Here is a 14939-nt window from a genome sequence, read left to right as displayed (position 1 = left end):
AACGCAGGGGCACAGTGACTTGAAATGGTCACCGTGCTCTTATGTTTTATTTTCTAATGTAAGAAAGTGTGTATTTTCTCAGTCTTGTTCTCCAAAACAGCTGAACAGTTTATGCTAGACTCTTCCCAAAAAGCACATCTCCCAGGAGATAATCAGCTGGAAAGTTCTAAGTGAAATAAGGTTTGACAAAATAAAAAGCAACCAAACCCAGGGATTTTCAAACACAAAGTCTGGCAAATTTTTAATAATGGATGTTAGCATCAGGCCCAGATACACTGAGAAGAGAAAATCTGGTTGAACTGGAGATAAAGCTTTTATACCACCAAACAAGAAGCACTAGGTGGTGGGTCTAGGATCTGTCTGAAGTGGAAGGAAAAGAGAGAAGCAGGCACATTCCTCCCAAGGGCAGTTCAGAGCCAGATGCTCACTCAGGAATTCTTCCACTCTCTTGGCTGCTCATCTGGATCGGGAACGTGTTTAGGGTCTGCAAGTCAGAAGCCCTCACTTCCCTTCAGAGCCTTAAAAATCATCCTCCAGCTTAAAACATCGCTTGTGGGAAAAGAACGTATAATAAAATCACAACCTCTTGATCACCATAACTTGCCTCTGTTCAAAATAAAATAATCACACCTGAAGTTACATGTACTCCAGCTATTTCTATGAGATTAGTTACAGGGAAATGATAGCATGGCGAAGCTTGGAAATGCCACCACTCACCTCTCCCAGACAAAAACCTGCATCAGTCCCCTCTCAGGGCTCTTTACTCACCTTTCTCCACTGTTTGGTTTTGCTGCATTATCCAGTTTAGACTGCATGTTCCTTTGGAAAAACGCCTGGACATTTTATTCACCATAAAAGTTACTCAGCACATCAACACTGCTTCACAAACAGAAACATGGATTTTAGCTGTGAAGGTACCAGTTCTACATAGGCACCCTAACAAATGCATTTTAAGCAAAACGCTCTTTAAACATCCTTCTGTTCATGCACAGGCCCCACCAGGGCTTCTGAGCAGGCAGAAGATGAATGCATGTTGTGATACACGATTAACATTTCCATAATCAGGATTTCACGTTACTCAAAAGCACTTTGCTGCCTGCTTTGCTTTTTATTTTTTTAAAGTCTCCAACAAGCCCTGAAGGAAGTACTGCTTGGGACGAAGGAGAAGCTGGGCAGTTAGAACCCTTGCAGGTTAAACAGTGCCAGACACCTTGCTGCTATGCAGGATCCCTTGCCCAGCTCTGCTTCTCCATAGCCAAGCTGCAAAAAATTCTGCAGCACAAAGACCTGATGGCATCATAACCAAGCCTACCAAGAACAACAACAAAGAATCAGAAGTGAATGAGATCTTTGCAGGATGCCAGTACAATCTGACATTGCTGGTCTTTTCAGCTCATTACTTTTGGCAGCACAGGCTCCCCATGAGGTCCCATAAAGCACGAATGACTTAATCAAAGGACCTCCCTGGGGGTGAGGGAGATGCACAGGCTCTGTCAAGCTCATGAATAAGAACACCAAATCAAAGTTGGGAAATCTGTGCCACCCTATGGAAAATTAACAGTATCAGCTGGTAAACTCTTACGCTATTAAGTGGTGCCGTACTCCCAGCCTCGTACCACAAACTCAATTGCTTTGAGCAGAGCTGGAGACACAAGGGATGCCAAAAAGCCAACACCAGGGAGCAGAAGCTGGTTTTCAGAAGTCTGTGGAAAACTGCTGAGCACATCTGGACAGTGCCAGATTACTGCCATGACAGGTGAACTCCCTGTGTACCCTTGCTGTTGAACCTTGCAGGTCCCAATGAAATGACAACAAAGTGGCAGGAGTACACAGAGTAGACAGGATGCAGACAGAAGGGAGTAGATGATGAAACTGAAGCACTGCTAGCCCACAGGCAACACCCAATACATAGAATGCCCACACTTGTGGACACTTGTGCGGAGGGTTGAGACACTGCAATGCCTCTGAACTCATTCCAGATCGAGGCTGTCTTCATACCAGCTTGCAGTATCTTCCCCCTCTCTTTTCAACAGTGTAAGTACTACTACACAGAACAATCATCTCACTTGTTACAGATTACGAACCAGATAACCTTTTCTGCAGTTCTATATAATGCAGATCCAGGCTGAAGTCCACTCAGAGGCAGACTGAAACCCGTTCTGCCCAGGAATCTTCCCAGCAAGGTAAGCCGTGCTCCCTGCTCACCACAAGATCGCCTCTTCTAAAATTTTAAGCATCATACTCACAGGGACATGTCCATGACTTCCACATCAGTGCTTCTGCTGCCTGTGGGAGGTATAAACCTTGGCTTGCTTGTATCATAAAATCACAGAATGACTTGTGTTGGAAGGGACCCTGAAGTTCAATTCATCCAGTTCCAACCCCCTGCCATGGGCAGGGACACCTTCCATTAGACCAGGCTGCTCCAAGTCCCGTCCAGCCTGGCCTTGAACAGTGCCAGGGATGGGGCAGCCACAGCTTCTCTGGGCACCCTGTGCCAGGGCCTCATCACCCTCACAGGGAAGAACTTCTGCCTAAGAGATCATCTAAATCTCCCTTCTCTCAGGTTAAAGCCATTCCCCCTTGCCTTACAAGCCCTTGTCAAAAGTCCCTCACCAGAGTTCTTGTTGGCCCCTTTAGGCACTGGAAGCTGCTCTAAGGTGTCCTGGAGCTTTCTCTTCTCCAGGCTGAACAAGCCCAGCTCTCTCAAGCTGTCTCCATTGGAGAACACGTCAACTACTCATTCACAGTAAGGCTGGAGTACGCATGCACACGTACAGGCACACTTGATTTTAAGTACATCCTTTGAGACTATCTCGTTTTCAAGCAAAACCAGACAGCCGCTTTACAGTCACTAAGCTACTTGTGCATAAGAAGTGCTGCAAAATCTGCAGCAACTTCAAGTTCTTTATTATTAACACATTCTCAATATTAATCTTCCCCAAATGATCCATACTGGAAATTTATGCATGACCCTGTATTAAAACCCACAGTAACAATCTCTCTGAATATGTCATGGAGCTTAAATACAGGACAGTAGAGCGCCCTAAGAGGCTGATGAGAACCATTTTCTAGTACATTGGAAAGGACAAGCTGTTTTTATGAGTGTGCTTTATAGTCTGTTTTTTCAAATTAAAACTAAAATAGTTCCCAGATGGGAGCTGCACCATTGTACCACCCCAACTTCAAAAAAACCCAATCAAACAAACTCAACACAAATCAGGCAAAACCTCAGAAAATTTGACTCCTCCGACAGCGTTTTTTGATGCTCAGAGAGGACTCAGAGACATGGTGAAAAAAAGGCAAGATTCAAGCAAGCCAAGCCAAGATCCTAGCAAAGATTCAAATAATAAGGAAATAGTTTCAGAACGGTGGCAGCAAAGTTTGTCCTTAATTCTACAATGTGTGCATCAGACTGTGGAAAATTTCTTTACAAAAGCTCCAGGCATCCACACAGGCAGCTGGAGTGGGAAAAGGGTTCCCTTAGCCACAGTGTGTTTACCCACTGCCTCTAAGGCGCTTTCCTTCTGCAAATCAATATTACCTGTTTCTTTTTAAGTGTCTCATATAGCTGTAACGTGGCTCTAATAATCTTTCCAACTCACAGCACCTCAACAGGAAGCAACCTCTAAAACTTGAATTTAGCTTTTAATTTGCATCAGGATTGCAAATGCAGACGACAGTCCAGCTCGTCTCTTATTCTGGTGCTGGAGAGGCAATGCAGAACTGTGTGTTTTTGCCAAGCAAACTAAAGCAGAGAACAAGAGATCTAGGAAATGAAAGCAAGGTCCTTCAAGTTGTCCTTCTGCTAGCACATGAGAGTAGATGCGCAACCAGCACCTGCCTTTACTCACATCTTGCAGGTATTAAAAGACCACACATAATTTGGTATGGACAAACGGAGGAGCAGTTTGATCTACAGGACCACAGGAATGCAAACTTGGCAACTTCCAGCTCTGGAGGTTCCTGCCTGTTACAGAGTAGGAGAAAATAGAAGGGTAATCACTATAAACATCTGGTCTTCACTAAGTATTCACTAGTGCCTCCACACAGGACACTGCTCTGAACAGACCAATGGCCCAGACGAGCAGTAATGTCTTTTCTTTGAAATGAAGCTCTTATCAGGCAGCTGTGCACCTACTCTCCAAATAAATCAGGCTTCGAGAAGCAAACTCGTTGCCATGGTAAGTATGGTGAAGGCAACAACTCTCGTGCCCTACATGCAAGGCAGGGTTTGCTCTTACTCCAGGCCAGTGAGGGTGGCCGCATGCCTCTTTCGAACACCCCGGGTGCCTTGCCTGACTCCTGGACAAGAAGCCACATCCACACATCCTCTGCAGCTTGTTACCTTCCAGCCCTTTGCCAGAGCAAGTTCCCTAGGAATCACCAGGGAACAGAGCAGAAACAAATACATGTGCTTCAAAAGAAATGCTTGGGAGGAACTGAAAGTAGATCCTCATTTCTTCCCCATTTTACACAGACACCTCTCCTTATTTTCTCCCCATGCACCTCATCTGCTATCTGTTAGTGCTGTCCTTCCTCCACCTTCTAGCTCTTACCCCAACCCCTTTACTTTCTTCGCATACCATCCAGCAGCCGCCCCTTCCTTTTCAGCATCCTCCCATCAACACCAAGTTGTAACCTATGGTATGCTTTCTGCTGGGCACAAAGATCCCATTACGGCTACTGAAATGTCACCTGTGCTTCACAGTTTAGAGGATCAAGTCATGCCACAGCTCATCCAAGTTCACGATGTTGACAGTAACCATTACAAAAGCTTTCACTCTGCCTGATGAAAGAAAAAACAGTTTTGGCCAAACTGGAGAGCCGAGAGGGAAGATAATAGCTTTGGCTGTAAGATCTGGTAACTGGTCAGAAATTGCGCTGTCAACAGGAGCAGAACACACCACACTGGCAGAAGTTATCCCTTCTCCAAACAATTTGAGGCAGTGCAGTCAGGAGTGGAAACACCAGTTTATTCCATGCGTGTTCCCTCCTAAAATTAATTTTCCAGCTGCACATCTACAGTTTATTTTCCAAGTGGGCACATCTTCACTGTATTTACAGTTCTTAAAAGGACTGTTAAAGGCTTCTTTCAAGCAAAGTGTGCAGTACTAACCCCAGGGTCATCAGCCTAAGTGGGCAGTCAGAAAGCTCTCAATGGCCACAAGCACTGTGGCAGACCCCTTCGGGTGCTTCCCTCCCTGCACTGCATTCAAGTCACTTATGCCCTGTTTCAGGGGGCAAACAGCACTTTCCTTCCTCCAGAAAGCACTCTGGGACCTAAGCCAGAGCAGTCTTGCTGGAGAAGTCCCCCCTTAGTTGGAGCAGGGATCTCTCTCTGGAGCTAGGATTAAACAGCCATCTTCAAGCAGGGTTCTCACACCCCTCCATGTCACCAACCCCGCTCTTTGCTAAAAGCAGCACTGAGCTGGCTCATTAAAGAGCAACCCCACACGAGGCTCTGCCAGCAACCACAACAGAAAGTACAGGTTTCCATATTAATTTCTGCTCGCTGAAAACCCGAGGACACAACCAGACCAGAATAATAATACCGATTACAGATATTAAATGCAGTAATTCCAGAGTCAATTAACTTAACAAACCTCATTCTCTTTCAGATAAGTCATCTCAGAACAATCAAGTTTGGGCGATCGGGTTGAAGCACATAATAAAAATGCTAAACATAATAAACACATAATAAAAATGCTAAACACTGATTACATGAATGGAGCTGGGGAAGATTTTTATATGGTCCTTCCTCAAAACAACATCCTCCATTCCCCCTCTGCCACACACTCACACAAGACAAGGATCCATGATATTTATTATCTGTATTTTGATAGTGAATAGTGCTGGAAGCTTTTCATGAAAAAGATATTGAGCCAAACCAAGCCCTGCAGCAGATGATTTGGAGGCAGAAGTGTAGTAAGGTGGTCTTGCAGCAATTGAGGAAAGAAAGAAGCAGCCAGTCCCTGATGAGAAGAAACACATTCCTTCTGTTTTCAGTTGCATGATAATCATCTGCACTAGAGGCACAGATCTGTATTGTGCAAAATACAGGCACGTGTCCTGTTTGCCCTCTGCAAAAGGTGTAGCCAAAGAGGCTATGAAGGATCCACACTATGAAGGATCCACACTTAAATCCACATTTGTGACACTTGAAATTGATGTTCTGGGAGATAGAAAAAGTCACACTAATGTTTAGGGCATTAAGTGGTGGGGAAAGAGGTTATTTATGACTTCCCCAGGCATAAATTTCTCAGCCAAATCAGTTACAAGAACATTAATGCTTTGGGGATGCACATGAAAACTTACCATGGATGTGGGATCAAAGACCATTGCACTGACCAGGTCAGTGGCTGCCAGGGCAGCCCAAGTCTATTTGTTCAGCACAGCCTTGATTTTTCTAACCAGATATACAGCTCACAAGAAGCCACAATGGCCCTGTCCAAGCCTACTGTGCCATGGGAAGTGGACTTGAGGCTGGTACCAGCGTGGGAACAGGCTGATAATGCTGCACCACAGATAATGAGGATTTCCTGCTTTTAAAACTACAGAAACGGCTTAATAGTGCTATTTTTTCTTTTCTTAGAAATTAACCCAGCACCTGAAGCCAACCGCTGTGCTGCGAGTTTGCTGTTCCCAACGCTGGCACTGACACCAAGCCTTTGATGTGTGCATGGAAACTCAAGGTACTACACAGGACACCCACAATGCCCACAACAAAGAGGCAGCCAAAGAGCAAGCAAATGGATATAAAAGATGCAAGCTACTCTAACTGCACTTAACCCAGACACTTGAAGAGCACAACCCTTTCTCCTCCCTGGCAGGAGGACTCGATCATGTTCAACAACCGTAAGTCTTATATTACAGTTCCTCAAGGAAAATGCACTGTGGACATGCAAAATCTTTCTAGTCTGAGCTCATGAAACGAACAAAGTTGGTTCATGCATTACAACTTTCACTCCACCACTTCGAGGCATGGCAAAATCCACCCCACGATTCAGCAGAGGACAAGTAGCAAGGATGTATTTCAATGAACATCAAACCAACAAATTGATCAAAATAACAAGACCGTTTGGTTTCAAGACAAGGTCACACCAGTACCACCTGTTAGCATCCATGCTGGAATGGGCAAGCAACCCTGCACTGACAGCTAAGCCTTGGGTTAGAAACTCAGTTGTCACTCCAAGTTGTCATATTAAACATAGTGAACAGAAGTTTTCATGTTTGTTTGGCTACAGACTAATGGGAACCTCACTGAAACTGTCCCCCCTGCAAACCAAGGTTGTACATTGCCTCAATGTATAACCAGCAGTACCAACTACCAAGATTTTGAGATACTGGAAGGCAATAATTGGGCAAATTAAGGCCAGGAAGAGTTAAATATTTGCCTAAGGCCAGGGAAGGCAGTCAGTGGTGGAGAAAAGGGTGGCATTTACAAGTCCTGTATACAGCCCTATTCCCAAGGCCCTGACAGAACCTCTACAAGACCAATCCACGTGGGAGTGGGAGCTGCTGGGATAAAGCTTTGGCATCTCAAAACCTGCCACAGGGTGAGAAAGAAGCACTGCAGCCAAACACAGCTTTCTCCCCACTCCCTTCCTCTCCACCCACAAAGACAACAGTTTTGCTGGCTGAGTGATCAGGCAAGATGCAGAACTCGACTCAAAACAGAAAGAAAAACAAACAAAAGTCCCTCACCCCTCAGTGTTTGGAGCTCAAAGAGCCAAAGTCTGCTGGAGGGACGGCTGCTTAGTTGGGCTGCCCAAGACACACTGTACAGTACAGTACATGCCCCTTGTGAGCAAGCAAAGCTACCAACAGAAGGGAAACATAAAAGCTTCTCATGCGTTGCAGCAGCAGGAAGCATTGCCAGGGACCTCACAGCCTGGCTTCAGGAAGAACACTGCTGTGCAGGGGACATTGAAGCTTGCCTCACCACACAGCTTCCTTGAGATAGCACTGCAGGGAGTGGAGCAGAGTGGGATAAAGCTTTCAGGACTAGATTGCCTACAACTCGGGTATCCCCATACTCCAATTTCCTGGGAGACAGGAGTAACTAACTAATTGAGAGTCACAGGATATAAGTGAGCAGCTAAATATTTAGGATTAATTTAATTACTTCAGCCTTAAAAGCATCCCAAAATTACAGCCACAAGGATTTCTCTTTACAGCATCTCTCCAGTACAGCAATACTCACTACCTGTATTCCCAACTTCTGCTGCAGCTCTTGGTATCGCCAGCAGTACAGATCTCCTTGGGAGAGACTTCTGGCAGCCTAGCTGATTTGCAACATTAGGATGTAATAAAAACCAGAAATTTATGAATTGGCTCCAGTAATCTGAGGGGGATTTGTGGCCATAGCAACATTACTACAATGTATGCTGAAGGAAACAAAGCTATTTTGATCATGTTGTTCCCTACCCTCTCCACGCTTCCCACAATGCTAGACAACTGTCCAGACACTCTCCAGTTCCCCAAATGCCAGAGTGTGCTCTCCCACTCATTACCCTGAGACAAAACTACTGAAAAGGGGACTCAAAGGGACTTTCTGGAAGGTTATCCAGTGCATCTGCCATCCAGACAGACTCCCCCCAAAGCAACCACTCTTGACAGACCCATGCTACTGTGTGGTTCAGGAAGGGGTGATGCCTGGCTTTCCAACTGCCTACAAAGCACCAGCAATTCCACAGTGCTCCCAGTGAGGTGATCACTTGGCTGAGGATGAACCAAGGGCACTAATTGTGCCACTAACAGATAAAACAATTCACTCTAGGTTTATCGCTGGTTTATGTCACATGGCTTCAGCCTTCTGTTTCCTTCCTATCTACTCCAATCTTAAATTCATCTAGAAGACGTTTAGGCTCAGACAGCCTCTTGCAATGCACTCATGTCATGCCTAGCTGATGTCTTAGCAGGGGTCTAAGCTCCACTCAAGCCTGGAGGCACTCCTGTAATACAAATAAAAGATTAAATCAAACTATCACGAAATGAAGCTAAGAAGCTGCCTGCACCCTGTGCTGTATGTCCCCTATGACAAAGATGCATCTGGAGCAGCCAGTCTGCCCACTGAGCTGAAGGGAGAGATCTGTATTAATGCTCTATTTTTAGCTTCACAAATCAGGGGTAGCTGACTCACGCTTCCTGCCCCTGGACACATCTGGGCTCTTTATGGTCATTCAAGCTCTTTTCCCACACTGCGGAACCTGGAATGTGGCAAGGTGGAGCACTGGAGGGGAAGAGGCAGCAAACTTTCCAAATTAGTAGCAAAGAGCAGAGGGCTGCAATGATTCTACAGCTGGGATAGCTTGGCAGCAGTGATTACAATCTGCCCACTTAATTTGGCCCTGCAGTTTCTATTAGAGGCACAGTAGGAGGAAATTCTTGTACAGTAGTTAAAGCAAGGGATGGGGTGTCGGGTGACTGGGGTTTTATTCCCCAGCTGTGTTTCAGACCTTCCACATAACCTCAGGGAATTCATTCTTCATCTGCTCTGGTTCCCTCGCTTGCAGCATTCCTCAGCAATTCCCAAGGGATCACATAGGTTACAAACAGCAACTGAGACTAGAAATATAATCAAGAGCAGCTTCCTGTTCAGCAGGATGTAAAGCATCTTACAAATTTGTCTGTAACATGACCAAAAGATTTCACTACATAAAATTGATTGATCCGTGCCCTCCAACCACCTCACTTTCATAGAGATGAAAGATGAAACCATGCCAAGCCGTGCCTTTAGACCCACAGTACCAGGGAGCTTCTTTGAGGACATACGTCTTGGTACTCTCAAAAAATGATCTTGGGAGACAGGAAAAATTCAGCACCTTTTGCTGGTCTGCCTTAAATTATTTCATAGCTCTGGCTCTGAAATAAAACCTAACTGTGGGAGCGAGGCATGGCAAGAACGTGCAAGAACTCTTAGTGAAGCCCTTCTGGCTCCATCACTTCAATCTGACTCAAACATCAAGCTTTTTAAAAATAAAGAAGTAAATAAATATGGGGGTAGAACCTCTACAGTTAAACACAATAAAAGAATAAAAGGAAGGAGGGAAAAGGTGTTTATTTCTGACACTTCATTCATGTAGCTCTGAAGTTTGAGATTCGTCTGGAAGTAAAGGTATTCTAGTACCCAGGATCTTTTGACCCTTTGCAGGGGGCAGAGCAGGGGAGGTTGTTTGTAAAATGCTCTGAGGTCCTTAAAAAGAGGGCTAACACCTATTAACGGTATACCCTCCAGGTCAAAATTCTTGCACTACATCAACTGCAATTTGTTGAGAGAAGATATTTTAACTGCTCAGAATGTCTCCAACACCAGAAAAGCGTTGTGGGGTAATAACAGAATCACAGGATAGTTTGAGTTGGAAAGAATTTAAATATCAGCTAGTTCCAACCCCCTGCCATGGATAGGGATACAATCCACAAAGAAAGGTTGCAGCAGAAATGGGAACCCCTCTTTCACAGCTTCTCCCACCTCTTTCTGCATATCCATACTCACCAACAGCACTGTGATCCAATTAGTAAAATTGGCATGTACAGGATTAACAGCTCAGACCCCTGGAAGAAAGGCAGTGCCACAGCAATGTGTTGCACAGATTTAAATCATCGTGTGCCAGTTTGAAGGCAAAACACGTAACACTGAATGAAGCAAGTGGCCAGAAAACAGTCCAGCAGCTCTGCTTTGCTTTCAGGATGAAGTGTCACGAGTACCACTTGGTAACACTGACCTACTTATCCCTACAAAAGGACCGCACAACCAGCCAGCAACCCCATCTCCTGGGCTGCTGCTGTACACAGCTCCCACAGCTCCGGAATCTTGCTGGAAAATGCACTATAAAGAACAGAGTATGAGTGGGACCTTCTACATAAATAATTAATGGTTTTGCCACTGTGTTCTGTGAAGGCAGAGTGAGAGTAAGGCTGCGTTTAGGAAATCCTGCTTCGCAGCTTTGCCTTCCAATAGCATCTTTTGTCCAGTATCTCCGCAACGTTAAAACCTCCCTGTATTCTTTCCAGGATAAAAGGGCAGACAGACTTCACTTTTTTCAAGATGAAAGCTTTCAAATCTGCAGGAGGGTTTAAAAAATGATCATTCATGCTCGCCAATCCAAACAAAAACCCACACGCAAGTACATGGGAATGCTAAAGAGAAACAGTAAGCACAGCAAGCAGCATTACATGGACCTACAGCCCCAGCAGACCTTGAGCCAGAGCCACCACTCAAGCAATACAGATGTGGAGGCAGAATAAAGTTGGGGAAAACAGGACAGTGTTGACTGAGAGCAAAAGAGCCTCGGCTGTTTGCTAACTCAGAGGCACGCTGTATACAAGCAGGTCTTCCAGGATAAGCCTGAATTACTGCAAAGCCCAACAGCCCCTTCATAGCAGCTTATGAGGTCTGAAGTTACGACTTACTTTGAGGCAAATTTTTACTTGTGGCTTTGAGTCATGCTCAAGAGCTCAGTACTAACATAGACTTTGCGAAGAACAAAAGGCTAAACGATAACCTTGTAATAATGGGGAGCCAAGGAAACACTGGTTAATTTGCAGGGCAGCAATGGCACAAAGCTGAGAGGACCCAGGACTCAACCATTCCTCAGACGTGCTCAGTTAATCCTATCACCAGCCTCTTCCTAGAAACAGATCCTGCTGCCCAGCACCATTTATAAGCACAAGACTCCAAGCTCAGCAGGTTCTCTTGTTTCATTTATGGGCAAAGAACTTCAGAAAAGTATTCAAGTAAGTTTCCAGAACACCAGCCACAACTTCTGAATCAACACTCCGGTAGCAGATTCCTCCTCATCCCAGCTGATGGTGTGATGTCTCTTTCCTTGCCAAACACCTGCTCATCAGAGATGAAGCTTAGCACTTTATAGCATGAAACAGACTTTGCAAACACATGAACTAACCATGCAAATGAACCATTTGTTCAGGCTTCATGCACAGTAGCCCATTCCTCGGCAGATCTGCTGTTCAGAGCGGCAGCGAGATGTGGCCTACGTGGCTTGTGGGGATGGCTCCAAGGCACATAGGCACAACTGGAGCCCCTGAGAGTTTCAGTCACTCAGACCGGGGTTCTTTTAAATCCTGTCCCGCAGTGAGCTGTTCCGATTCATCCCAGAATCACAGGCAGGGCCATCATTAGGGAACAAGAGCACTACAGACAGTGTGCACATCTGAATAAACACTCAAGAGTTGACAGCCTCCATTCCCCCATTCCCTTGAAGACCTGCGTCTTTTATGATGTTTGGCATCCAACTGCTTCAATGTGCCACAAAGATGTGCAATGACAAGCAGCTGCATGCCATTAACGCAAAGTCTTGCTGTCTTCAATTAAAGTGCCTCCATTTCATACAACACAGGGAGCTCTGTGTCTTCTCTCAATTTGCACCACACACTTTGTACAACAGAGACTTTTCCAAAGAAATTTCCCTTGCATGGAAGGGAACCACAACTTGGGAAATGTGACATGACAGAAACGTATCAGCAGAAGCAACTGGGTTAAGTAAGGCAGGTACTAGCATGGACTGAAATTTAAGATTCCTCTTTGCTCAAACTGAGGACAACAAACCTGGATCCAAAATTTCTCCATGCAAAGCAACTGCAATTCCCAATAAGTAAGTTTAACCCTCGTGCTTTCAATTCTACACAACCACATCTTTTGCTATAAACACAACAAGCACAAACACAGTCTGGGTGGAGAATGGATTGAGAGCAGCCCTGAGGAGAAGGACTTGGGGGTGTTGGTCAATGAGAAGCTCACCGTGACCCAGCAGTGTGCGCCTGACCGCAGAAACCAACCATACCCTGGGCTGCATCACCAGTAGCGTGATCAGAACATCAAGGGAGGGGATGCTCCCCCTCTGCTCTGCTCTGGTGACACCCCTCCTGCAGTCCTGAGTCCAGCTCTGGGGCCCCCAACATACAAAGAATGTGGAGCTGTTGGAAGGAGTCCAGAGGAGGCCATGAAGATGCTCCAAGGGCTGGAGCACCCCTGCTATGGAGACAGGCTGAGAGAGCTGGACTTGTTCAGCCTGGAGAAGAGAAGGGTCCAGGGAAACCTTAGAGCAGCTTCCAGTGCCTGAAGTGGCTGACAAGAAACTGGTGAGGTGCTTTTGACAAGGGCCTGTAGGGACAGGACAAGCTGCAACGGCTTTAAACTGACAGAGGGGAGATTGAGATGAGATCTTTGGAAGAACTTGTTCCTTGTGAGGGTGATGAGGCCCTGGTACAGGTTGCTCAGAGAAGCTGTGGCTGCCCCATCCCTGGCAGTTCAAGGCCAGGTTGGATGGGGTTTTGTGCAACATGGTCTAGTGGAGGGTGTCCCTGCCCATGGCAAGGGGGTGGAACTGAATGAGCTTTAAGGTCCCTTCCAACCCAAATCATTCTGTGATTCTATGAAATCTTAATGTCTCCACAGGTGATCACCTGGGTCAACTAAACAGAAAAGGCTGAGCATCTGCATATAACACTCCATGAAAATTATGCACAGGTACTTTACCCCATACAAAGCTATTCACAACAGTTCCTTCTCATACATATTTATATGTCAATTCCAAAGGTATTTATGTACAAGAAGTGCTGCCCACTGCACAAACACAGCAGTTCGCTCTTTCTGAAGCAGGGGTGTAACAAGAAATGAATATACACAAAAGGCTGCTCAGACATTTAGCTGACCTAACTAATGGTTATTTCCTGGTAATTTCACTTAACTTTGGAATTTGCAACACTTCCAGCAATCAACACACAATGGTCATGCAGATTAAAGCTGGTGGCCTTAACTTTACCATAAGAGGTATCTGTTCCACTTTGCACATCTCTGATAAACACCTGATGTTGCAAAGAACCACCACAAGGCTGAAGATCTCAGATCTCTTTTTGATTTTATTTATCCTCTAGAAGGAGATGGTTCCAGACTGCAAAAACTGTGAAATAGCAGTAAAGAGGAATAAAAACCAAAGTAACCTGCTTTCACGGTATTAGTCTAGAGAGCCCCATATTCTTTAAAGGAGAAATTCCACCCAAGGAAGGTGAACACGAAGGCTGACCGCTGCGTGTCTTACAGATGTGAATTCCTAAGGAAGTAAAGTTTTGTTCTAAAATGGAAACTGAATATCCAAACTGCTCTGAAACCAGCACACAACACGGAAGGAGTGCTAGGAATTGCCACATTGTCCATCCCCTATCTGCTGCGCTCAGCCTTCATCTTCCAAAATGTTTGTGCTGCAGCACTGGGTCTCCTTTAAGCCAGCGACACAGGAGAACACCCTTCAGGAAGTTCTGCCAACACCACACTGTCCTGTCCTGGAGCAGCTTTTGGAAGCACTGAAAAACAGCAGACGCACGAGATCAAATACGTGCATGTATTTTTAAGTGCTTACAGATGAGCATGAGATGGGAGGAGGAAAGAACCATGTATTTCTGAAGCTCCTGCAGCCTGGGTTGCACAGACTGACTGGCACTTGGACAGAGAAGTGAGGTGCTTCCTCCAGAGGCTCATCACAGGACTTGCTTGGATGTAAACTGGGGTGGCTCTTGCTTTGTGTCTGTTCCCAGCAAAAAGGAAACCAGTACAGAAGTTTTTAGCTATATTTACTTTATTAACTAAACAAAAAGAACTGAAAGAATATAAACATTTACAATTTAAAAGCAGGTCAGCACCAGATTAAATTATCAGGCTAATTAAACCTTGTCTACTAAGCCCATGTATTCTTTATCTGATAGCAAAATAATTATTTCATACTGCTCCCTTCCCAAATTAATATTTTTAATCCTCATGACAAAAGAGCATTATCACAGTGCCAGTGACAACTGAAAGCTGCATACAATGGCCATGTAACTCCTACAAAGCTTCATGTATTTACTCATAGGCTGAATTAGTGTCTCCATGCTGAGACACTAACTCCTGCTGTCAATCAAAGCTCTCCATACAAATATTA

At 45.2% G+C, this 14939-nt stretch overlaps 1 protein-coding gene across 10 annotated transcripts in view; it reads right to left on the bottom strand.

Moving 5' to 3' along the window:
* The window catches only part of EXTL3 (exostosin like glycosyltransferase 3), a 154647-nt gene that overhangs the window by 74267 nt on the left and 65441 nt on the right, over positions 1-14939 (bottom strand). The window contains exon 1 of one of the 10 annotated variants that reach the window (XM_061372153.1): positions 14382-14580. The exons of the other annotated variants lie outside the window; for them this stretch is intronic. The gene's annotated coding sequence lies outside the window, so the exon portion shown is untranslated. Of the gene's footprint in view, positions 1-14381; positions 14581-14939 lie in introns of those variants that run through there. 10 annotated transcript variants of the gene reach the window in all.

This window comes from Neopsephotus bourkii, unplaced genomic scaffold (assembly GCF_033783945.1).
Source record: "Neopsephotus bourkii isolate Nb327-2 ecotype Australia unplaced genomic scaffold, CSIRO-AGI_Nbou_v1 NB_1600, whole genome shotgun sequence".
NCBI classification, from domain to species: Eukaryota; Metazoa; Chordata; class Aves; order Psittaciformes; family Psittacidae; genus Neopsephotus; species Neopsephotus bourkii.
This window is presented reverse-complemented; position numbering and strand designations above follow the sequence as displayed.